The sequence below is a fragment of the Stenella coeruleoalba genome (assembly GCF_951394435.1).
Source record: "Stenella coeruleoalba genome assembly, chromosome: 10".
In the NCBI taxonomy this organism is placed as follows: domain Eukaryota; kingdom Metazoa; phylum Chordata; class Mammalia; order Artiodactyla; family Delphinidae; genus Stenella; species Stenella coeruleoalba.
The window spans coordinates 95995719-96022871 of record NC_137156.1 but is presented as its reverse complement, the minus strand read 5'-3'; the positions used below and the strand labels follow the sequence as shown (position 1 = coordinate 96022871).

Here is a 27153-nt window from a genome sequence, read left to right as displayed (position 1 = left end):
TTGTCTTCATACCCTAGCCTGGATTGGCTAATACAAGTCTTTCCATCTTTACATTAGATATTGATGGCTGCAGAACAGAATCTTGAGATCCGGAGAAGGTACTGATTTGCATGCAAATTTTACTGTTTAACAAGGTCAAACACCTGGCATTGATGGTCAAGGGGAATTCGTCCTCTGGTCTTCCTGACAGTCAAGCTCTCTCTCACCCTCCATCTGTTCAGGGGAGTAGGAAGTAGAAAGAGAAGGAAGATACTTGCTGTCTTGCACATAATAAGGGGTCTGTTGTCCATCCCGGAACTTCTCCTTTTCCTTCTCTGTGATTTGTCCTGGTCAGCTGGAGAGCATGTTGAGATGCCTGTCCTAGTTTTCCTCCACCCCTGGTACCAGCCAGCATTAGAGGATCTATCTGTTGAAAGGTGCAGTTTTAACTTCTAATGCCAGCCATGGCTCCAGCAAATAACATACTTTAAAATCTCATGCTCATGGAAACGAACAAAAACATTGAGCCACGCCAAGAAACAAAGCAATTAGAAGCCTTCCTATGAATACCATCTAATGGATGGAGTCATCATACCCTTCATATGCTAACAGCCCTAAGGAGCAATGTGCTATAACCGGTACAGCCAACTGTAGTCAAGGAAGGCAACTTACTAGCCCACTGGACTGCAGGGGTCCGCAAACTATAGCCTGTGGGCCAAATCTGACCTGCACACAAAGCTAAAAATGTGGGGTTTTTTACATTTTTAAAAGGTTGTAAATAACAAATAAGCAAACAATAGCAATCATGTCACTCTTAAAATGGTGCGCTCACTCTTCTGTCGTTTTAAGTTTTCTCTCTCTGCCGTAATCACTGTTTCCACCATACAAACATTCAGAGACACCCTCCCTCAAGCCTACACCATTCTCCACCTACCACTCAGGCCTCTTACAGAATCATTACAGTATTTGGTGGAAAAAAAAGGAACAGAAGCACGACAGGGAGAGGAAGGGTAAAGGGAAGTATCTGGCAGCTCAGTGTGAGTTGAACAGATCATGTTTACCCTCTGAACCCTTCTCATCACTGATTCATCTTAAATATCACCTCCTCGGTGAGGCCTTGCCTGACCAAATCTGAAGTCGCACTGCTCTCTCCAGCCACCCTCTATTCCCATTCACCAGTTTCTTCAGAACACGTGTGACTATCTAAAATTATATGTTCATTCTTCTCCCTCACTAGAATGTAAGTTTCATGAAAATACAAGCCTTGTCAATTTTGATCACTGTACCCACTGCCTAGACAGTGTCAGGCGCAAAGGTGCTATTCCTAAATACATACTGAAAGAATGAATGAATCAATCAATCAACAACTGACTAAACAGATCATTTCTTTGCAATAAAAGTCAATGGACCATATAAGATGAGAAAGTGTGGTCCACATCAGAAACACACACACACGCACGCACACACACACACACACGCACACACACACACACACACAGAAAGGAAGGTCAGGAAATAGAAGGCAACTTTACCCCTCCTTCCACAGTGATGTTAAATTGATACTTTTAACCCCTTGAGAGGTGAGGCAACTCACCATTTGCTGGTTTTCCCAGATCGTATATCTCATCTTGCTTGTGGTGTGAGAGCCCTGAGCACTGAGGAGAGGCTGCAGACGCTGCAGCAGAGGCCCAGTGGTGCTCAGGGATGTATCTGGAATCTCCAGTCAGCCCTGGCTGCAGCTCACCTCTGCAACCTGCTTTGGTCTGATATGTTTGTGATGCGTTTTCAGGATGAATACTGCCCAAGGCCAGTCGAGGAGACAGGTCTGAAGTTTCACCTTTTTGGAAATGAACCCCGATGTTAGTCCAGCCACTTCTATATTTACATAAAAGATGGTGATAGGGCTTCCCTGGTGGCGCAGTTGTTGAGAGTCCGCCTGCCGATGCAGGGGACACGGGTTCGTGCCCCGGTCCGGGAAGATCCCACATGCCGCGGAGCGGCTGGGCCCGTGAGCCGTGGCCGCTGAGCCTGCGCGTCCGGAGCCTGTGCTCCGCAGCGGGAGAGGCCACAACAGTGAGAGGCCCACGTACCGCAGAAAAACAAACAAACAAACAAACAAAAAAGATGGTGATAAATAAATGAACTCATTAGAAAACCAAGACAAGGGTAATCGCTCTACCGTAGGCTGTCTGTGAACTGACAAGATGATGTCTTGGTCACCTCTATTCTCAGGGCCTAGCACAGTGGCAGGACGCAGGGCACCATTGTGCAGGTTACACAAAAAACTCCACGGAGTGGAATCCTCATCACAGGCTGTGTGAATGGCAGCCCCAGGCATTGTGCAGGATACAACTGCAAGGCCCCACGTTGTGGTCCTGATGCACGGCAGACAGCACATCAAGGTGCTCTATAAAATGTGCTGCATGGATTAGGGGGAGGGAACACCTGGGAGGCTCATTTGTTTTTCTGGGAACTATCTCAGGTGGCCACCAGGCAGGTGGGAGGGCCTGAAATACCCACAGCTTTTCAGAGAGAGGAGGAAAAATTAGGGTCAGGATCTCTGGGACATTGCCCACAGGATTGCCTACTTCAGGGAAGTTGTAGAACCTTGCCTACCTAATTGAGCTGCTAAAACGGGTTCCCCAAAGGTAGGAACGCGTGATGCTTACATTGTGAGTACATCACTTTGATTCACTTTTTTTTCTCGTCCCATGCATTGCGTCAAGGGTATAGTTTCAAAAGTTCTAGCATATGTGCAGGTGATTATGAAACCTCTATCTGGCCTCTTTGACCCTCCGTTTTCCCCTCTACAGTTTGCTCCTTACAAGCAGTAAAAGCGGTCTTTCTAAAACATACGTCATATGACATCCTCTGAAGCCTCCTACTGCTACCCATCTTGCTCAGAATGGATTCTAAAGCCCTGGCTCTCTCGCTAACTCCATCTCCTACCTCCATCTTCTACACTCCAGCTTCTGTTTCTCAAGCCAATCACACTCTCCACTGAGGGATTTTCCCATGCTGTTCCCTCTATCATTTCATTTCAGGCAGGTTTCAGGTTGAAGAGCACCTCCTCCAGGAAGCCCTCCCTGACCACCACTATCTAAAACAGTCCCTGACAAAGTCTATTCCACACCCTTCTTTATTTCCCCCATTTCTTCTTATCATCCGTTTATTTGTAGACTGTCTTACTATTCTAACAGAATGTAATTTCCATGAGGCCAGAGAATTGTCTTGTTTTCTGTTTTATCTCCCAAACCTAGAAAAGTACCTGGCACATGGTAGGCTTTCGAAAAATATTTGTGGGACGAATGAAGAATGAACGCTTGAAATTGGAAACTGTCCAAAATAGCCAACTGAGTAAACAGAAAATCACAGGAAAACAAGGCTACCAATATGGAACCATTCTCTCACTATCTGCTACTTGATTAAGCTGCACTTAAAAAAAGGTCAAAGAAGAAATCCCGTGGGGCAGTTGCCAGAAGCAATGAGTGCTTCAAAATAGTATTTGAAATGCCAAACTGTTACTGTCAAATCAAAGCTGTAGAGATGCTGTTATATTGTAGTTAAATTACTGCATAGTTATGGGTGGGAGCCCTAGTGCCTGGTCCCAGGTCTACTCAGGTTTAACTGTTTCTAGACTGAGTTCCAGGGCAGGGTTGGTGCAAGAATTCAGTTTCCTTGTGTTTCCCATCACAAACTGGCTTCTCACGAGTAGTAGGAAAGTGGCATGTGCATAGGTGTGTAAAGGAGTAAGGAAAGATGAAGGTTTTCTTATTTTAAAAAATATGTATATGTGTATATATATATATATATATATATATATATGAGCCCTTATAAAATTTTAGAAAATGTATTCAAGCTAGACAATGATGATGCTAATACTACAGATAAAAATACCTAAACTTTATTGAGCATTTAATACTTTTAATATGTACAGGCACTGTTTTGAGTATTTCACATGAAATAAAATGGATGTCAGTTGATCCTTTAAAAATCTAAGTCAAGGGCTTCCCTGGTGGCGCAGTGGTTGAGAGTCCGCCTGCCGATGCAGGGGACGCGGGTTCGTGCTGCGGAGCGGCTGGGCCCGTGAGCCATGGCCGCTGAGCCTGAGCGTCCGGAGCCTGTGCTCCGCAACAGGAGAGGCCACAACAGTGAGAGGCCCGCGTACCGCAAAAAAAAAAAAAAAAAAAAAATCTAAGTCAAATGATTTTGCTTTCATACAAAACCCTCTAAAGGATTCCCATCTCATCCAACCTGATTCACATGAATCGATGCTGTGTTCCCTGTCCTTCTATGCCCACCTCCTACTATGAACCTCCTTACAAATACTGCTCTCCCTGTTCTCTCAAACATTCCTGACATCCTTCTGCCTCAGGACCTTTGCACTGTTCTTCCCTGTACCTGGAATGCTCTTCTCCTAGATCTCATAGCTTGCTTCTTGACATCGTTGCTCACAGTTCATCTTCTCAGTGAGGCCTTCTTTGAGTACCTATTCAAAATTGCAAATACTGCCCTCCCGCCCCCCACATCCTGGCACTTTTTAAATTTTTTTCCATATTATTTGTCATAGTCTGACATTCTCTATAGGTTTCATATATTTATTTAAAATGTTTCTTCCCTCCATTGGAATGTAGACTGAAATATTAATCTCTTTGGCTTCCTGCTATTTCCTCAGCATATACAACCATGCCTGGTGTGTGTGTGTGTGTGTGTGTGTGTGTGTGTGTGTGTGTGTGTGTGTGTGTGTGTGTGTGTGTGTGTGTGTGTGTGTGTGTGTGTATTTCCATATATATGGAATGCATATATGCATACATATACATACATATATAAAATGAATTAACTAATTCAATTTTTATGATAATCTTTTAAGATAAATATTATTGACATTCTCATTTTGTAAATAAGGAAGTCGACACACAGAAAGGTTAACTAATTAAACCAGGGTAATGATCATAAGAGACTACTATGAACAAGTATACACCAAAAAATTGGACAACCTAGAAGAAATGGAAAATTCCGAGAAGCATACAACCCAGCAACAATGAATCATGAAGAAATACAAAATCTGAAATGGCAAATTACTAGTAAGGAGATCAAATCAATAATCAAAAACCTCACAACAAAGAAAATTCCAGTGCCATATGGCTTCACTGATGAATTCTACCAAACATTTAAAGAAGAATACATAACAAATCCTTCTCAAACTCCTCAAAAAACTGAAAAGGAGTGAACACTTCCAAACTAATTTTACAAGGCCAGCATTCCCCTGATGCAAAAACCAGGTAAGGACACTACAAGGAAAGAAAATTAGAGATCAATATCCCTGATGAACATAAATGCAAAAATCCTTAACAAGATATTAGCAACCAATATTCAACAGTACATGAAAAGGATCACACATCATGATTAACTGGGATTTATTCCAGGGTTCAACACACACAAATCAATCAATGTGATCTACCACATTAACAAAATGAAGAATAAATATCCCATTATTATCTCAATAAGTATAGAGAAAGCATTCAACAAAATTCAATATCCATTTATGATAAAAAGTCTCAACAAACTAGGTATAGAGAAAACATATCTCAACATAATAAAGGCCATAAATACAAGTCCACAACTAATATATGGAAAAAGCTAAAAGCTTTTCCTCTAGTATCAGAAACAAGACAACGATGTCCACTGTCACCACTTTTATCCAACACAGCATAGGAAGCCCTGGCCAAGAAATTAGGAAACATAAATAAATAAAAGGCAGTCAAATTGGAAAGGAAGAAATAACTATCTCTATATGCAGGTGACATTATGTTACAGAAAATCCTCAAGACTCCACCAAAAAACTATTAGAACAAATAAACTAATTTAGTAAAGTTGCAGGATACAAAATCAATATACAAAAATCAGTTGTATTTCTATATACTACCATCAAACAATCCACTTACAACTGCATGAAAAAAAAATACCTAGGGATAAATAAGTAGGTAAAAAATCTGTACACTGAAAACTATAAGATTTTAATAAAAGAAACTGAAGAATATACAAATAAATGGAAAGCTCTTTCGTACTTATGGCTGGACGAATTAATATTGTTAAAATGTCCATACTACCCAAAGCAATCTACAGATTCAATGCAATCCCTATCAAAGTTTCAATGACATTTTTTCACAGAAATAGAAACAACAATCCTAAAATTTTATGGAACCTCAAAAGATACTGAATAGCCAAAGCAATCTTGAGAAAGATGAACAAAACTGGAAGCATCACACTGCCTGCTTTCAAACTACATTACAAAGCTACAGTAATCAGAACAGTAGGGTACTGGCAGAAAGACACATAGATCAATAGAACAGAATAGAGAGTCCAAAAATAAACCCACATGCACATGCTCAATTCATCTATGACCAAGAAGCCAAGTATATACAATGGGGAAACGATAGTCTCTTTAATTAAATGGTGTTGGGAAAACTGGACAGCCATATACAAAAGAATGAAACTGGATTCCTATCTTATACGGTATACAAAAATCAGCTCAAACTGGGAAAACACTAGAGCTTAAGACCTGAAAGCATAAAGCTTCCAGAAGAAAACTGGAGGTAAGCTCCTTGACATCTGTACTGGCAGTGATTATTTTGCATTTGACTTCAACTACGAAGACAACAAAAGCAAAAATAAACAAGTGGGACTACAGCAAGCTAAAAAACTTCTGCACAGCAAAGGAAACCATCAACAAAATGAAAAACAACTTTTGTAATGGGAGAAAATCATATATAAGAAGTTAAAATCCAAAATATATAAAGAACTCATACAATTCAATAGCAAAAAAAAAACCCCAAACAAAACAAACCCAAACAATCTAATTAAAAAATGAGCAGAGGAACTGAATAGACATTTTGCCAAAGGTATACAAATGACCGACAGGTTAACGAAAAGGAGCTTGACATTACAAATCATCAGGGGAATGCAAATCAAAACTACAATGAAATACCACCTCGCATCTGTGAGAATGCCTAGTATCAAAAAGACAACAGATAACAAGTGTTGGTGAGAACGTAGGGAAAAGGGAACACTTGTGCACTGTTGGTGGGAATGTTAACTGGTACACCCACTATGGAAAACAGTATGGAGGGTCCTCAAAAAATTAAAAATAGAACTACCATATAATCCAGCAATTCCACTTCTGGGAATATATCTAAAGGAAACAAAATCAATATTTTGAACGGGTACCCGCACCCCATGTTCATGAGAGCATTATTTACGATAGCTAAGTCATGGAAACAACCTAAGTGTCCACCAGTAGATGAATGGATAAGGAAGATTTTATATATATATAAATATTTATATATTTATATAAGCATACATATGTATGTATATATGAAAAAAAGAAAAAATATGTGAACAAAATAGCCGTTAAAAAGAAGGAAATCCTGCCATTGCTCACAGCATGGATGGACCTTGAGGGCATTACGCCAAGTGAAATAAGTCAGTCAGAGAAAGCCAAACAATCTCTTGTAGGATCTCTCTTATATGTGGAGTCTAAAAAAAAAGAACTGGAAGAGACAACAGGTGAGTGCCAGAAGTGGTGGGGAGTGAATTGAGTGAAGATGATCAAAAGCTATAAACGGGCTTCCCTGGTGGCACAGTGGTTGAGAGTCCACCTGCCCATGCTAGGGGACACGGGTTCATGCCCCGGTCTGGGAAGATCCCACATGCCGCGGAGCGGCTGGGCCCGTGAGCCATGGCCGCTGAGCCTGCGCACCCGGAGCCTGTGCTCCGCAACGGGAGAGGCCACAACAGTGAGAGGCCTGCGTTCAGCAAAAAAAAAAAAAAAAGCTATAAACTTCCATTTATAACATAAACAATTTCTGGTATGTAATATACAGCATGGTGACTATAGTTAACAATACTGTGCTGTATATTTGAAAGTTGCTAAGAAACTACATCTTTAAAGTTCTTATCATAAGAAAAGAGAAAACTTGTAACTATTTGAAGCAATGGATATTAACTAAACTGATCGTGGTAATCATTCTGCAATATATACATATGTCAAATCATTCCCATTCTGCACCTTAAACTAATATAATGATATATGTCAATTCTATCTCAATAAAACTGGACAAAATTTAAAATTAAAAAAAAATTTTAAATAATCCAGATTAATTAAAAAAAAGACTTGATCAGTTTAGACATCCATTTGTAGTTCATAAGAATATCCATCTTTCCATGCCCTCACCATCATGTGAATTTTTGGATTTTTTCATCAGCTTTACTCTTCTGGAGACTGAAAATAGTTTGTGAGATGGGACACTTTTATATATTCAATGGTAATCAATTTCAATAAATCACTTCCCCAATCAATTCCTTCAGTTTAGAAAGCCCTCCTCTGTCCAACAATGCCTAGTCATCCTTGAAGATTTGCTTTGTCTGTGTCGTCTTCATGCATATATTCCTCCAGCAAATTCTCTCATTTCTCACTATAAACCTACTTTCCTATGGTTTTATACTTTAGTGATTTTTGCAGATATTAGTTTACATGGCTCTCTCCACTTCTAAACTGTTTATTTAGGGGAGGGGCTATATCTTACTCCAAAACAGATTCATTCGTTCGTTCATTCATTAATTCATTCAACCCACAGGGATTCATTGAGTGTTTACTAGGGCCAGTCATCATTTGGGGTCCTAGGGATCCAGAAAAGAACCAGACAAACCAAGTGTACGGGTGAAAAACACATAACACAACAATAGCTGACATTAGGTACTGATGAATGCTAGGGCGGAACAGAATGTAACTGGGATGGAGAGAGCTTGGATGGTGGAGAGTTAAAAGACCCCTCTGATATGAGTCTGTAAGCTGGGAGCTGAGTGATGAAAAAAGGCAGCATGAGAAGTTCTCGGTGACAGCAGCCTTGACAGAGGGCACATCTGTGCAGAGGTCCTGGGAAGGAAATGGTCTCAGTATGTTAAACGAAGAAATAATTTCAGCAAGACGAAAGGGAAATCACTGAGCATGAGATGCACATGAAACAAGGATCCAAGAGATAGGAAAGCACCAGAGCATCTGAGGCAAGGACATCAAACTTCTTTGGTCAAGATTCAGATGATAAGTATTTTCGGCTTTGCAGGCCATACTATGTCTGCCACATCTACTCAAGTCTGTCCTCGTAGCATAAAAGCAGCCATAGGGAATATGTAAATTAATAAACATGGCTGTGTTCCAATCAGACTTTACTTATAAAAACAAGCAGCTGGGGCTTCCCTGGTGGCGCGGCGGTTGAGAGTCCGCCTGCCGATGCAGGGGACACGGGTTCGTGCCCTGGTCCCAGAGGATCCCATGTGCCGCGGAGCGGCTGGGCCCGTGAGCCATGGCCGCTGAGCCTGCGCGTCCGGAGCCTGTGCTCCGCAATGGGAGAGGCCACAGCAGTGAGAGGCCCGCGTACCGCAAAAACAAACAAACAAACAAAAAACAAGCAGCTGGTTGGATCTGGCTCACAGGCCATAGTCTATGACCTTGATCTAAGTCTTACAGGCTCTAAGGACATGCTTAAATACTATTCTAATTTAGATGGTGGCAGGGAGGTAAAAATAATAAATTATGATTACCAATGGGAAGCCACTAGAGATTTTTTCTTTTAAAAAGGAGGGATAAGATCCCCTGTCGGTGGGGTCTCTGGGCCTAGCATGTTACAGGCACTTAAAAATGGATTGCTAAATAGCAGAGACCATTCTAAAAGAAAAGGAAACTATTTTAAAATCCTCTCTCCTAGAATGTCTAACTCAGAGGTAGTAGGTACCGGAGGGGAAAAAAAAGATGGTGTCATTATGGGGAAAAAAACCTTTCATATTTGCTGCTTCCGTACATCTACTAACCTGTTTTTTTCAGAACTGTGCAATGGGAGGCACTGGATCGAAAAACTGACTGTTGGTTATAAGCCAAGCAATCAACTAGAACATAAGAGCTGAATGGAATGCACAGACACGTTAGAGAGACGATTTTCAATTTTAGGTACCTGAGGACCCATTACAGACATTGATGCTTCTGTATCAGGCAGACCGACTGCCAGCATCACTCATTAAGAAATCATTTCCTTACATTTTCTTTTTGTAACAGCTGTAGTGGGAAACTGGATTTCTATGACAAAATGAAACGATAGTCCCTTCCATTTCCCAGAGCTGGTTATTGGGATTGAAAATTTAACGACCTTGCTTACAAATCATCCGCACAGCTCTTAACCCCGGAATCAGATGGTGAAGTCTCCTTCTCTTATGTAGGTCTTCCTAGAGTGTTCGGTTCAACTCCTGTGTCAGCAGTTTGCCTCTGTTTGTTGTGTATAAGCTTTTGTGCCATATTTTCAACAGCGGAAAATCTGAAGATTGTGAGCCCATTTCCCACTACGATATAACTGGGTAATGTCCCAATTTCAAAACTATTACAAAAATGCCAAAGACCTATACACTTATCTCTACCCCTGTCCACCCAGCAAGGATTCTGGGAAACGGGGATTAAAAATTAAATTAAATTTCACTACACAAATGAAAACATTTGGGTGGTTCCTTGCCTCTAGTTAAATTTCTTAAAATACAACTGCATAACCTACTTCTAGATCTCAAGATCTGGAACATTAAACAAGGAGATAATCTGATTACTGGGTTAAAACGAAGCACCTCATTCATCTGGCACGTGATCCAGCAGCAGGCAGCAGCCCTCACCACATCTACAGGGTAATTTGGCCATGGCATCCGAACCTAGTCACTTGGACAGGGCACTGGGAAGGTTACTGGAGAAACACAATGGAACTGGTTGAATTGGAAGACAGATTTAGCCAGCGTACATATCCGGTCTTGGATGCTAAAACCCGATCACCACAAACGGATACGGGGCTTTGGGTCTGTTAGCCAGAATTTCCCAGGTGTGAAAAACTGACTCATATATAAATCAAGCCTCTTTGGCAACAGTTTTAGCTCCTTGTAAGTGAGAAATCAGAAAAGATCATTGCTTCGAAGTTCAGAGGTGAAGATTGGAGAGCCTGTGACACAGGAAAGAAAATAGGACTTTTTGTTTCATCATTTAATTGTCTACCAGTGGATTTTTACTGATGACCCAGTGTGCCTGAAGTTCCTCCTTCACATATATAGAGACTTTATTTTTTTTTTTTGTGGTACGTGGGCCTCCACTGTTGTGGCCTCTCCCGCTGCGGAGCACAGGCTCCGGACGCGCAGGCTCAGCGGCCATGGTTCACGGGCCCAGCCGCTCCGCGGCACGTGGGATCTTCCCGGACCGGGGCACGAACCCGTGTCCCCTGCATCGGCAGGCGGACTCCCAACCACAGCGCCACCAGGGAAGCCCCTATAAAGACTTTTGAAACCTCAAGGAATTGCTAATTGAGTGGCACGGGCACGTCCTTTAAATTCCTTGCCACACTGTGCTCTCAGCCTGGCCCTACAATTGCTCTGTTGACTACCCGTGGCTCCCCTCTCTTCTCAGATACCCTTATATGCCTGAGATGTGAATGGGAAAATGTCACTTTTATTCGATCAGAGTTGAGAAATTCCACATGAGCCCTCCTTCAAGTCTGTAATTGGATTATCATTTATTTGAGACCATTCCCTTCCTGATGCACTGACTTCCCAATGGCTTTATGTCCCAACCCAGGCAGACGTGGAGAGTCAACTGTAGTGCTGGGCAGGGGTAGAGGGCTACCAAAGGCACAGGCTAACAAGCTGGGCTCTCAGAGGGTGGGAACTCCATAGCAGACAACATGCACCCTGATCCTCAAGACAAAGGGCCAATCAGCTGAGGACAGCTTTATTCATTAGGAACTGCTTCCGGTTCAAAAGCCCCCATCACCTTTGGAGAAAGAGGGAACGGTGGCCACACAGTGAGAATACCCAAAGCACGGGGAAATGTGTATAGACGGTATTTCTACTATATAGATACTCTTCAAAACAAACTCTTACTAATACCCATAATATATATCAACTACTGAATACTATCGACTGCAGTTTCGCCTGCAGGTCCCTCTCTTTACCTGGGGAGGGAGAGTGTAGGCTGGAGGCAGTGTTTCAAAGTCTCCACCCCACCAACCATCCTACGAGACAGGGGAGTGAGCAGAATTGCAATTCCCAAGTCCATCTAACGTTCTCTGGTGTGGGAGGTTTGCTGGCTCCTTCACCAAAAGGGAAGAGAAGGAAAGTACATGGCTACCAGCTCTGATCCAAGGTTTTCATCCAACAGACTGTTTTCACTCTTCCCCACCCCTCAGGTTGCATACTATCATGGATCTAAAAGTCTGGTTACAGGAAAAACCCATTTAAATCTTTACTGGTAACCACCGTCTGTCTGCCCAGGACAGAACTTCACATATTAACTGTAAAATGTTCTGCACCCAATTCCAACATATGGGACTTCTTTTCCCCCAGTACTCTGACACCTGCAGGATACCCTACAAATCAACTCAGTTCTGATACTATGGAAGACAGCATCATATTCCAGGTCAAGGGCTCAGGCCCATGAGACTGCACCCCCGACTGCACTTCAGATGCCAACTGCTCGTCCAGGTTGTCACCTGTGCTTCTGACCTACTGGCTATAGACTGGAGGTCCCAGCAGCCCCCTCCTTGGGTTGGATTATTTTGCTGGAGTGGCTCACAGAACTCAGGAACATTGACTAATTAGATGACTGTTGTTTTCTTTTCTTTTCTTTTTATAAAAGAGTATAACTCAGGAATGGCCAGAGGGAAGATATGGATACATCACAGGCATGGGGAAAGGGAAATGCTCTTGGAGCGCGCCGCTCTCCCCAATTCTCCAAGTGTTAACCAACCCAGAAGTTCTCCAAACCCCATCCTTTTGGGATTTTACGGAGGCTGCAGTAAGTAGGCACGAATGAATAAATCATTGCTCAATGCTGACTGACCCAGAGGTCAGGGGTGGAAATAGAAGTTGTAACTCTAATCACAAGCCTGGCTCCCGGCAACCTCTCCCAGAGGCCCAAAAGGTACTTCATTAACATAACAAAAGACACCTTTACGGCTCTCCTAGCTTAGGAAATTCCAAGGGTTTTAGCAGCTCCTTGCCAGAAATGGAATGAAGACCAGATACATATTTCTTCTTATAAATCACAATGTTACAACTATCATGCAAACCATTACTCATAGGCCATGAGTAATCTTTCTAAAACATAAATCCCGCAGCATCACAGCCCTGCCCTAAAACTCACTGAAGCTCACACCCCAATTCCTTAAAAAACAAGGTCAAACATACAGGATGCTCTAAGATTTCACCTCTACCCACCTCTCCAGAGTTAGCTCTTGCTTTCCCTCTAAGCCACACTACAGCCTCTACTTACAGTTTCCCCAAATGCATGACTATTTCACCTTCTGTTCACCCTCCTGCCTTGACTTAGACAGAAATTTTTGCTAAGGGGAGCCTAGGATGGAAGGTGACAGTTCTCCTTTCATGAGCATTTACCATTTGTCAGAGAATGTGTGAGGTGTTCTCTATACTTTCATTTATACAATTCTAGTTTTATTTCCGATGCAATTTCTTGTGTCAGCACAGTGCAAATAGGCCAATAGGTATAAGAACACTTAATTTTTTTTTTTTTTGCTGCATTGGGTCTTTTTTGCTACACGCGGGCTTTCTCTAGTTGCAGCGAGCAGCGGATACTGTTCGTTGCGGTGCGCGGGCTTCTCACTGCGGTGGCTTCTCTTGTTGCGGAGCACGGGCTCTAGGCACGTGGGCTTCAGTAGTTGTGGCTCGCGGGCTCTAGAGCGCAGGGTCAGTAGCTGTGGCGCACAGGCTTCGTTGCTCCGCGGCATGTGGGATCTTCCCGGACCAGGGCTCAAACTTGTGTCCCCTGCATCGGCAGGCGGATTCTTAACCACTGCGCCACCAGGGAAGTCCCAGAACACTTAATTATTAAGTTTCAAGAAAAAGGAGGAAGACGAGAAGGGTTTCTGTGCAAAGCAATTTTTAAAGGCTTTATTGATGTATAACTGATACATAAGAAACTGCACACATTTGAAGTGTGCAATTTGATGAGCTTTGACATATAGACACACACATGCTTGAAACCATCACCATAATCAAGAAAGTGAACACATACATCACCCTCCAAATTTCCTTGTGCTCCTTTGTCATTCTTCAGCACCACTCCCAGCCTACAACTGATCTGCTTTCTGTTACTATAGATTAATTTGGATATTAAAAAGGATTCGAGGGCTTCCCTGGTGGCGCGGTGGTTGAGAGTCCGCCTGCTGATGCAGAGGACACGGGTTCGTGCCCCGGTCCGGGAAGATCCCACATGCCGTGGAGCGGCTGGGCCCGTGAGCCATGGCCGCTGAGCCTGCGCGTCCAGAGCCTGTGCTCCACAACAGGAGAGGCCACAACAGTGAGAGGCCCGCGTACCGCAAAAAAAAAAAAACAATTTGATATAAATGGAATCATACCTATACACTCTTTTTTGATCTGCATTCTTTCACTCAGAGTAATTACTTAGGATTTATCCATGCTGTTGGACGTATCAATACTCTGATGCTTTTTACTGTACAGTAGTATTCCATTTTATGAAGAGACTGTAATTTGCATATCCATTCACCTATTGATGGGTGCTTGGATTGTTTCCAGTTTTGGACTCTTAAAAATAAATCTACGGGGCTTCCCTGGTGGCACAGTGGTTAAGAATCCGCCTGCCAATGCAGGGGACACGGGTTCGAGCCCTGGTCCGGGAAGATCCCACATGCCGTGGAGCAACTAAGCCTGTGCACCACAGCTACTGAGCCCACATGCCACAACTACTGAAGCCTGTGCACCTAGAGGCTGTGTTCCGCAGCAAGAGAAGCCACTGCAATGAGAAGCCCACACACCTCAACGAAGAGTAGCCACAACTAGAGAGAGCCTGCACACAGCCAAAAATAAAAATAAATAAATTAAAAAATAATAATAAATCTTTTTACAAAAATAATAAATCTACAAAAAAACTGACGTGCAAGTCTGTGTATGGACATATTCTTTCATATCTCACGGGTAAAGATAGAGGACGAACGGCTAGAGTTTTACGGTAGGTGCACGCTTTTCATTTTAAGAACCTGCCAAACTATTTTTCAAAGTGACTATACTATCTTTGACATTTCCATCAGCAGAGTATGAGCACCCATTGTCCCACACCCTCACCAGCACCTGGTATCATCAGTCTTTTAAATGTTGTGCTAAACAATTTAGAGAACTCATGTGTTCTTAAACAAACATAGAAGGAGTAATTATACCCATTGTGCAGATGAAAAACCCTAGGACCGAAAAGGTTACATGACACACCCAAAATGTGCAAATTCCAAAATGTGATTAGAGTCAGAGCACCATAAGATGAGGGGGTAGGGAGGAACGGTCTTCTAGGACCAGAGGGCAACTGGGACCGGAAAGAAATGCTCGCGAGACCAGGACGTATTATGAACTACAGTACAGGGATCTCCAGCCCCCAAGGCTGGATGTGGCAGTCCTCTGATTGCTCGTCAGTAAACTATGTTTCATTATGATTTCCTGCGCTTTGAGAAGAGTTGTTGGTGAAAATGATGGGTGGTCTCTGATGGTCTTAGAAATGCCGAAGAACAGAGATTTGTCTCATTATCCTGATACCAGTTATAAAGGTGAGGTCTGGGTCCTGGTGACTAGGTCTTTTGGTGGCTGACGTCTCAAAATGAAAGCCATCTAATGGGAAAACTGGGCTCCAGGGAGCACAGTTTCAACACTCTATGGAGGGCAGATTCAACACTCTTGTTAAGTCTTCTTTTTAGCAGAAATATTTTTCTTGAGTACGTCTCTGTTCAGACCTTGAATGGTTGGGGCCTTGAATGGTTTTAATGTAGTAAGTTATTTCCTTATTAGTTCTAGCTCAATTCAGTTTTACACAGGCTCTTGGGTTTTACCTGTTGAACTACCTTTTCTGGTTAAAGGAAAGGACTGAGATGGTGAAGGATGCAATTATCCTAGGTGACAGCACTTGAAATTAGCTGATGCATCATGAAGGGAGCAAAGAGGACTGTACTATTCCAAGCCATTGGCTAATACCAGATGTGCAAACAGCTGGCTTCAGAGGGCTGTTTGGAGAGAAGCTCAGCTATCACCAAGGTCACAGCAGGAAGCAGAAAAGAGATGATTTCACAAGATTTTGATAAAAATTTGAGCAGACAAAATTAAATAGCAGAAGTAATGCCTCAACCACCAGTATGCACGGGTAGAAAAACGGCCTCAGCATCGCCTATGCCCTGGGACGTTTCTCTCCACTGTGTTTAGATGCAAGGTGAAGGTCTTAGTAAGCATTCCAGAAGGGAAAAGAAGAATTTTTATTTAAAAAAATGTTTGTGTATGTGTGTGTACTTATACGTCTAGAGGTAGAGCCATCAGACTGTTGACGATGACTGTCTCTAGAGGATGGGATAATAGGAGTCCTTTCTTTCCTCACTTAGTTGCTGTTTGAAAAAAGATTAAACAGTGGGCAACGTTACTTGCAAAACCCACAAAATAGAAAAAAAAAAAAACCCGTATCTCTGATTTCAGCAATAAAGCAAAGTAACACAAAAAGGAAGATAAGACATAGCCTGTTCGCGTATTCTTTTAATGTTCAAAACAGCTTTCAGACCTGCTTTATCTTTTCTAGTCCTTCAGGCTTTCTTCGAGGCAATGCCATCCTTTGATCCATCTACGACAAGAGCTACTTAGCTGGTTCTCTAGTTGCTTCACCTTGGGCTCATCCTCCATCCTCAAGTGCTACCCCTGGGATTCACTTTCCAAGATACGCTATGCTCACACTCCTCCCACACTTGGCAACTTTTGTTGGATCTCCATAGCTTCAAAGAGAAAGTCCAAACACAGCTACTCTTCCACTGCATCGTTATCTCTGTTATCTCTGACTCGAGACCCCCAAAACCAGAGAGGGGGCGGGACTGCACCACAGGGAAGACCACGCATAATTCAACATATGCATAAGGGGATGTTTCATCCTAAGAAAGAAGAGCTGGTGTTTCGGCTTACACGCTCCAGTGTCTCAAATTAACTCGGCCCACCCCTTAGGAAAGAGGCAATTCTTGCCAAAAGTTTGATGTGGGAATGAAATGTGGGGTTCACGTTGTTTCAAAATTTGCCCATAGAATGAGGTTTTCTTAAAAACCTCTCAGGTTTGCAAGAGTCAAAATGACCTAAGCACAATGTCGTCTCCTCAGTCCACATACTGTAGGTTGAAAACAGCATCCCCCTACTTTTTCACATGTGATAGAATTTCTTAATGGACTGTCTTAGCACTTCCTCTGCCTGTTCACTTCCGGCCCCTTGTTGCATTTTCCATGAAGCTTAAGTGGAGGTCCCTTTCTCTGTGTGTCCATACTGCATTCTTTGTGTGACGAGTGCAGCTTATCTCACACCAGGTGATATTTCTTTGAAGGCCTGCGTGGACCACTAGCTTTCAGCTCCTGTCTGACAAGGATGGTGCCTTCTTTACACCTACATTACAGCCCTTCCCAGAGCCCTAGGGGCACAGTAGGTGTTACACAATTGTTAGTTCAATTGCTAAAAGGTCAGGAGAAAATTTTAATCAAATGAAATAGCGCAGAAGCATTAACCAATATATTACTTCCAAAGAGAACTAGGTCTTTTCCTTCCTGTACATCTTTGGGCCATTAAAAAAAAAAAAAAAAAAGATGTGTGATCAGAGACAGAATAAAGCCTAATTCAAACACACCCCATTTCTCTGACCATTCTTTACCTTTAAGCAGATTAATCTTAACAGAAGCTGTTCAAGGACTTCAGTACGGTGACAACACACAGCTGCATGGGAAGAGATACCGAGGGTCATTCATTGAAACCCAACACTACCTCAGAAATGGCACGTGGATTTCACATTCCTTTCAGTTCTGATTTATTGGTAGTGGTTGCCAAGAAAGACTATGCTTTCGTGTCCACACCGGGATTCAGGGGAAGCTTGCCGTTAGGCATTAGTGACGTCTGCCTCAGGCATGGATTAGGGAAGGTGTCCCTCCCTACCAAACATTTCTGATCCTTAATATGAGTCCTAGGCTTGTTTTGCTTTGTGTTTGGATTCTGGGGAGCTACTGCTCTAACTGGAAGATCAAAAGATCTTGGCATATAGTCCCAGCCCTTCAAGAAATACTCTGGGGGACACTCCTACCCGCCTGCCCTCTTGCTATGTCTGGTTCCAGGGCCAGGTGCCTTGGTTCTGGCTTTTCAGGTCCCTGGTCCAAACTTTGAAGTTGACGCTTTATTCAGACCTTTTGACTCTAGACTTTGTCTTCGACCATGGATAGTATCCTTCTGACCTCTTGGTTTCTTGTGGCTCTTCCAGGTGTTTGGGGTGAGTATTAATTTACCCCCAAAGTCTTTTAAATTAGAAATCAGGAAATATTTAGCGAATGTCTTTTGTGGATTAGAAAGAAGATATTTAGGCAGTTTTAAAAAGCAACCTTGGTTTCCACTGGTGTTTTGCCAGCATGCTTGTTTAAAAAATCTAGAGTTTTACGCCCATCCTATCCTTACTGAGCCAGTTGGGGAGGGTGGACATGCGATATTTTTTAAAAACAAATTTCTCCGGGGATTACCACAGACACAATTTTGAACCACTGAGTTAAAAACGCTGAGCTGGTGCAGAGATCGCCAACAACGGCCCTAATTCTGTCACTTAGTGGAATACGCTTCAGGGAAAGCCAAAGAATCCTGTTAATTAAGTACTGAAATCCACCCTGGTTCTGTTCTGATATGTGCACAAGACAGGTTTGTGGGTCACGTTACAGAAAACATAACTCTTTTCCTTCAAGACTCTTTTCCCAGCATTTTTCTGTGACCAGAAAATGCCTCAATTCTTTTCTTTCTCCTCTTCTCACCAACCCATTCCCTGCCCCATCCAAGCAAACACACGTGCACAGAGGGAAAGACTTCTGAGACCCTCTGATCCTTTCCCTTTTATACAAAGGTCTACTTTGCTTTTGTAGAAATGGTACAAAGCTTGTCTCCCTGTCCCTGTGTAAGAAATGATATATTGGCTTACCCAGAAAGTCGTCCAGACAACAACAGGCTCAAAACAATGGAATAAACACAGCATCTATAGGGATTCCCAGATTGGAGCAGCATAACCTGTATCCTCCCTGCCTGGCTTCATGAAAAGCTCTTTGTGAAGAAACACCCACGAGTCAAGCCTTTGTTTTCCATGAAAACAATCCAGTCCTCCAACAGATTGTGCCAGTACACAGCAGTAGCATGTTACAGCACTTCACCACACACGCAAGCTCTTGCTGTGCCGTCATTCTACCATTTGCAGCGTCTCCTTGAATCATTTGTCACATAAATATAATTCCTAAGATAAGGAATCGTTATTTTTTGCCTAGAGTTTCCCTCTTCCATCCCTGGCCACGTCCAAGATCCTCATTTCAGAAGTCACAGGGTCAGCAATGATAAAACAAGGTAACAGTAATATCCTCTTGCATCCTCCATAACAAAAGCAAAAATAAACTTCTTGAGGGTTGATGTTTTGCAAGACAACAAGGAACATTTCTCATACCTTGTGCTGTGTTAATGAACTCAACTGATGAGAAATTTCACAAAGAAATACTCATATAATCAAAACAAATTCAATATCCTGAAACAGTAAATAGATATTACTGAACTCACTGCTTCATTTTTCTTTTTTTGTGTGTCTTGTAACAATGGAATTCTTCCAGTTGAAACACTTCAACTCTTAAATCTAAACAAAAACGGAAGGGCTATGATTTTGTATGTATTAGGTTGGCAATAATGCCTTTTGCTGTGAAATCTTTTTGCAATTTGCTGCCTTCCACAATTTAAATTCCATGGTTTCACCAGTCCCTCCCATCAGGAAACTTACACAATCCTCTCAGATGGCCTCATCCACCAGAGGGCAGACAGCAGAAGCAAGAAGAACTATAATCCTACAGCCTGTGGAACAAAAACCACATTAACAGAAAGATAGACAAGATGAAAAGGCATAGGGCTATGTACCAGATGAAGAAACAAGATAAAACCCCAGAAAAACAACTAAATGAAGTGGAGATAGGCAACCTTTCAGAAAAAGAATTCAGAATAATGATAGTGAAGATGATCCAGGACCTCAGAAAAAGAATGGAGGCAAAGATCGAGAAGATGCAAGAAATGTTTAACAAAGATCTAGAAGAATTAAAGAACAAACAGAGATGAACAATGCAATAACTAAAATGAAAACTATAATCAATAGCAGAATAACTGAGGCAGAAGAACGGATAAGTGACCTGGAAGACAGAATGGTGGAATTCACTGCTGCAGAACAGAATAAAGAAAAAAGAATGAAAAGAAATGAAGACAGCCTAAGAGACCTCTGGGACAACATTAAACACCACAACATTCGCATTATAGGGGTCCCAGAAGGAGAAGAGAAAGAGAAAGGACCAGAGAAAATATTTGAAGAGATTATAGTCGAAAACTTCCGTAACATGGGAAAGGAAATAGCCACCCAAGTCCAGTAAGCGCAGTGAGCCCCATACAGGATAAACCCAAGGGGAAATGCGCTGAGACAGAGAGTAATCAAAGTGGCAAAAATTAAAGACAAAGAAAAATTATTGAAAGCAGCAAGGGAAAAACGACAAATAACATACAAGGGAACTCCTATAAGGTTAACAGCTGATTTCTCAGCAGAAACTCTGTAAGCCAGAAGGGAGTGGCATGACATACTTCAAGTGATGAAAGGGAAGAAACTACAACCAAGATTACTCTACCCAGCAAGGATCTCATTCAGATTCGATGGAGAAATCAAAAGTTTTACAGATAGCAAAAGCTTAGAGAATTCAGCACCACCAAATCAGCTCTACAACAAATGCTAAAGGAACTTCTCTAAGTGGGAAACACAAGAAAAGGACCTACAAAAACAAACCCAAAACAATTAAGAAAATGGTAATAGGAACATACATATCAATAATTACCTTAAACGTGAATGGATTAAATGCTCCAACCAAAAGACACAGGCTTGCAGAATGGATACAAAAACAAGACCCATATATATGCTGTCTACAAGAGACCCACTTCAGACCTAGGGACACATACAGACTGAAAGTGAGGGGACAGTAAAAGATATTCCATGCAAATGGAAATCAAAAGAAAGCTGGAGTAGCAATACTCATATCAGATAAAACAGACTTTAAAATAAAGAATGTTACAAGAGACAAGGAAGGACACTACATAATGATCAAGGGAGCAATCCAAGAAGAAGATATAACAATTATAAACATATATGCACCCAACAGAGGAGCACCTCAATACACAAGGCAACTGCTAACAGCTACAAAAAAGGAAATCGACAGTAACACAATAATAGTGGGGGACTTTAACACCTCACTTACAACAATGGACAGATCATCCAAAATGAAAATAAATAAGGAAACAGAAGATTTAAATGACATAATAGACCAGATAGATTTAATTGATATTTATAGGACACTCCATCCAAAAACAGGAGATTACACTTTCTTCTCAAGTGCACACGGAACATTCTCCAGGATCGATCACATCTTGGGTCACAAATCAAGCCTCAGTAAACTGAAGAAAATTGAAATCATAGCAAGCATCTTTCTGACCACAACGCTATGAGATTAGAAATGAATTACAGCGTAAAAAATGTAAAAAACACAAACACAGGGAGGCTAAACAATACGTTACTAAATAACCAAGAGATCACTGAAGAAATCAAAGAGGAAATCAAAAAATACCTAGAAACAAATGACAATGAAAACACGACAATCCAAAACCTATGGGATGCAGCAAAAGCAGTTCTAAGAGGGAAGTTTATAGCTATACAAGCCTACCTCAATAACGAAGAAAAATCTCAAATAAACCATATAATGTTATACCTAAAGAACTAGAGAAAGAAGAACAGACAAAACCCAAAGTTAGCAGAAGGAAAGAAATCATAAAGATCAGAGCAGAAATAAATGAAATAGAAACAAAGAAAACAATAGCAAAGATCAATAAAACTAAAAGCTGGTTCTTTGAGAAGATAAACAAAATTGATAAACCATTAGCCCAACTCATCAAGAAAAAGAGGGAGGGGACTCAAACGAATAGAATTAGAAAAGAAAAAGGAGAGGTAACAACAGACACTGCAGAAATACAAAGTATCCTAAGAGACTACTAAAAGCAACTGTATGCCAATAAAATGGACAACCTGGAAGAAATGGACAAATTCATAGAAAGGTATAACATTCCAAGACTGAACCAAGAAGAAAGAGAAAATATGAACAGCCCAATCACAAGTAATGAAATTGAAACTGTGATTAAACACCTTCCAACAAACAAAAGTCCAGGACTAGATGGCTTCACAGGTGAATTCTATCAAACATTTAGAGAAGAGCTAACACCCATCCTTCTCAAACTCTTCCAAAAATTTGCAGAGGAAGGAACACTCCCAAACTCATTCTATGAGACCACCATCACCCTGATACCAAAACCAGACAAAGATACTACAAAAAAAGAAAATTACAGATCAATATCACTCATGAATATAGATGCAAAAATCCTCAACAAAATACAAGCCAACAGAATCCAACAACACATTAAAAGGATCATACGCCATGATCAAGTGGGATTTATCCCAGGGATGCAAGGATTCTTCAATATACGCAAATCAATCCATGTGATACACCATATTAACAAATTGAAGAAGAAAAACCATATAATCATCTCAATAGATGCAGAAAAAGCTTTTGACAAAGTTCAACACCCATTTATGATAAAAACTCTCCAGAAAGTGGGCACAGAGGGAACCTACCTAAACATAATAAAGGCCATATACGACAAACCCACAGCCAACATCATTCTCAATGGTGAAAAACTGAAAGCATTTCCTCTAAGATCAGGAACAAGACAAGGGTGTCCACTCTCACCACTATTATTCAACATAGTTTTGGAAGTCATGGCAATCAGAGAAGAAAAAGAAATAAAAGGAATACAAATTGGAAAAGAAGAAGTAAAACTGTCACTGTTTGCAGATGACATGATACTATACATAGAGAATCCTAAAGAAGCCACCAGAAAACTACTAGAGCTAATCAATGAATTTGGTAAAGTTGCAGGATACAAAATTAATGCACAGAAATCTCTTGCATTCCTATATATTAATGATGAAAAATCTGAAAGAGAAATTAAGAAAACACTCCCATTTACCATTGCAACAAAAAGAATAACATACCTAGGAATAAACCTACCTAGGGAGACAAAAGACCTGAATGCAGAAAACTATAAGACACTGATGAAAGAAATTAAAGGTGATACCAACAGATGGAGAGATATACCATGTTCTTAGATTGGAAGAATCAACATTGTGAAAATGACTATACTACCCAAAGCAATCTACAGATTCAGGGCAATCCCTAGCAAATTACCAATGGCATTTTTTACAGAACTAGAACAAAAAATCTTAAAATTTGTATGGAGACACAAAAGACCCCAAATAGCCAAAGCAGTCTTGAGGGGAAAAAACGGAGCTGGAGGAATCAGACTCTCTGACTTCAGACTGTACTACAAAGCTATAGTCAAGACTACAATCAAGACAATATGGTACTAGCACAATAACAAACACATAGATCAATGGAACAAGATAGAAAGCCCCGAGATAAACCCACGCACCTATGGTCAAGTAATCTATGACAAAGGACGGAAGGATATACAATGGAGAAAAGACAGTCTCTTCAATACGTGGTGCTGGGAAAACTCGACAGCTACATGTAAAAGAATGAAATTAGAACACTCCCTAACACCATACACAGAAATAAACTCAAAATGGATTAAAGACCTAAATGTAAGACCGGACACTATAAAACTCTTAGAGGAAAACATAGGAAGAACACTCTTTGACATAAATCACTGCAAGATCTTTTTTGATCCAGCTCCTAGAGTAATGGAAATAAAAATAAAAATAAACAAATGGGACCTAATGAAACTTCAAAGCTTTTGCACAGCAAAGCTGTGCAAATAAACAAGACGAACAGACAACCCTCAGAATGGGAGAAAATATTTCCGAACGAGTCAATGGACAAAGGTTTAATCTCCAAAATACATAAACAGCTCATGCAGCTCAATATTAAAGAAACAAACAACCCAATCTAAAAATGGGCAGGAGACCTAAATAGACATTTCTCCAAAGAAGACATACAGATGGCCAAGAAGCACATGAAAAGCTCCTCAACATCACTAATTATTAGAGAAATGCAAATCAAAACTACAATGGGGCTTCCCTGGTGGCGCAGTGGTTGAGCATCCGCCTGCCGATGCATGGGACACGGGTTCGTGCCCCGGTCTGGGAAGATCCCACATGCCGCGGAGAGGCTGGGCCCGTGAGCCATGGCCGCTGAGCCTGTGCATCCGGAGCCTGTGCTCCGCGATGGGAGAGGCCACAACGGTGAGAGGCCCGCGTACCGCAAAAAAAACCCACAAAAAAACCCCCACAAAACTACAATGAGGTATCACCTCACACCAGTTAGAATGGGCATCATTAGAAAATCTACAAACAACAAATGCTGGAGAGGGTGTGGAGAAAAGGGAACCCTCTTGCAGTGTTGGTAGGAATGTAAATTGATACAGCCACTATGGAAAAGAGTATGGAGGTTCCTTAAAAACTAAAAATAGAATTACCATATATCCAGCAATCCTACTACTGGGCATATACCCAGAGAAAACCATAATTCAAAACGACACATGCACCCCAATGTTCACTGCAGCACTATTTACAATAGTCAGGTCATGGAAGCAACCTAAATGCCCATCAACAGACAAATGGATAAAGAAATTGTGGTACATATATACAATGGAATATTCCTCAGTCATAAAAAGGAACAAAATCGGATCATTTGTTGAGACGTGGATGGATCTAGAGAGTGTCATACAGAGTGAAGTAAGTCAGAAAGAAAAACAAATATCATATATTAACGCATATATGTGGAACCTAGAAAAAATGGTACAGATGAACCAGTTTGCAGGGCAGAAGTTGAGACACAGATGTAGAGAACAAACATATGGACACCAAAGGGGGAAAGCCGCGGTGGGTGGGGATGGTGGTGTGCTGACTTGGGCGATTGGGATTGACCTGTATACACTGATGTGTATAAAACTGATGACTAATAAGAAAAAAAAAGGATAAGGAAAATAAAAAATTTTTAAAAATTTAAAAAATAAATTCCATGGTTTCATGTACTCTAGCCATATGCCTGGCATGAAGGCACACGCATTTTCATTCCAAATTCACTGTTCCCAGTTGGCAATTTGGTACCTTTAATTGCGTCAAACAGCTATGTAAAACAGCATAATCCACTGAGAGTACACAAAGAGAATTGCGTGCCTTCTAAATTCTGGTATACAAAGCGCACTGCTTGAAGACAGCTTAGTTTTGCCTGTAGTCCGGTTCTACCTATGCAATGTTTTCTAGAACAACCAGAATCAGTGAATCCAGTTCCTGAAAACTTGCATCCTTCTCAGGTTTTTAAATGAGTAAATTATACCCCTGATCTTAACTGACAAGATTCAGAGTCATGACTAGAAATGGCCAGAAATGACAAACGAAATGGTAGAGACCCATAATGCCAAATTTGCATTACGGCAAGGTTCATCTACAGGACAGCTGCCATGAGCCCTGCCTTTTATATTCCTCAAGCACAAATTTACAAGAAAAAGCTCAATATTTTTATCCTGTTGCATGGGAAATTGTGTTTAATAACAGAATAATGTTTATCTCGATAGGCTTTGATGATGAACATCAGACCCCACAAAAATGTCCATGATTATCAACTTACGGCCATACACTGCATTTCACTACCCTACCTCATATTTTAATATTCCCTTGGCCCAGGGATAAAGCAATGAAATGAAGTTCAAGTTGGTTTCACAGAGAGTAAACATGCATTATGAATTTGAAACATACTTCCGGACACATACTTCGCTCACTGAGTATATGTTCAAGAAGAACTTCCTCTAAGAACTTCCTTTTATGACTAAAACCGTAATCTGGAACCATTCACTGTCCTTGGTTTTAGAATTCTATGTGCTTTCTTAAGATATTTGCCTTTTTCATTTTAAACACAGTCCAATCTTATAGCTGCTAATTCAAACTGTTTAGGTAAAAGACATCTTTTCAGTTGGAAAACCAGTCAAAGTCCATTCATCCTTTCTATGATTATAAACAACCGGATTCAACTAATTCCCAGAAGCGGAGATTTGTAAATTTGTAGACATTTCTACTTCAATCCTTGTTCTCCCCACTTAGGGCGCTGAGTCCTTGAATGTTGAAGAGGCTTCTCCCAAGTGACGTGGTACCAGGCTAGACGCCCGATGTGCTGACTTCTAATCAAACTGTAACTGTGCTCCCCCTATAGAGCGCGCCAGTGACGACTTAAGTCTCAGTTCTGGCTTCAGCTGTACCGACATGCCAGAGCTACCTTCACTGAGTAAAGGTCACCACATCGTATTAAGATCAACCTATTAGCATCGCCCAGTTTGCATATATACAAAACAATATCCAGGTGAGCACAGACGTATGTGAATCACGTTTAGAATCAACACGGTAGCGTTGCCTGATTCGCGCACGTGTCAGACCTACAGCTACACATGTATTAGTTGCGTTAAGATTCAATATATTAGGACTGCCTAGCTTACAGACTCATAAAAAACATAAAACTCTATATATGGGGAAGGGGAAGTCATGTACACTGAACATATCTAGGATCAACATTTTAGGGCCCACCAATTTTGAAAACTTTGAACTTTTGCAGCCAGGTGACACTTCCCTTGTGACGTACTGGCCCTTCCACTGCTGGACACTTGACTCTCTGATATCGCTCTGCCTCACTTGAGGCAATTACTGTACATCTAGCTGTAGGAAGCCTATAGACTGGAATGACAACCAAAGGTCTCCTATATCCACCCATTTAGAGATACATGTACATACAGACATATGTTGTATAGTTCACACACATGATCCAATCCACAGTGAGCGCCTACACAGCCACTAGGAAGAGACAGAGCTGGTAATGACCATCCTTCTCCTGGGAAATAACGGACTGTGGCCCTCCTCTCTTATCCCAAGGAAATACATATGAAAGAAGAGAGAGTGGGTAATGAATGAATAGGAAGGTTTAATTTAGA

The 27153-nt window shown here is 41.4% G+C and overlaps 1 protein-coding gene across 1 annotated transcript in view; it reads right to left on the bottom strand.

The window, feature by feature from the left end:
* The window catches only part of GRM7 (glutamate metabotropic receptor 7), a gene marked incomplete at its 3' end in the record, with an annotated part of 1084681 nt that overhangs the window by 96544 nt on the left and 960984 nt on the right, over window positions 1-27153 (bottom strand). The gene's annotated exons all lie outside the window — the stretch shown is intronic.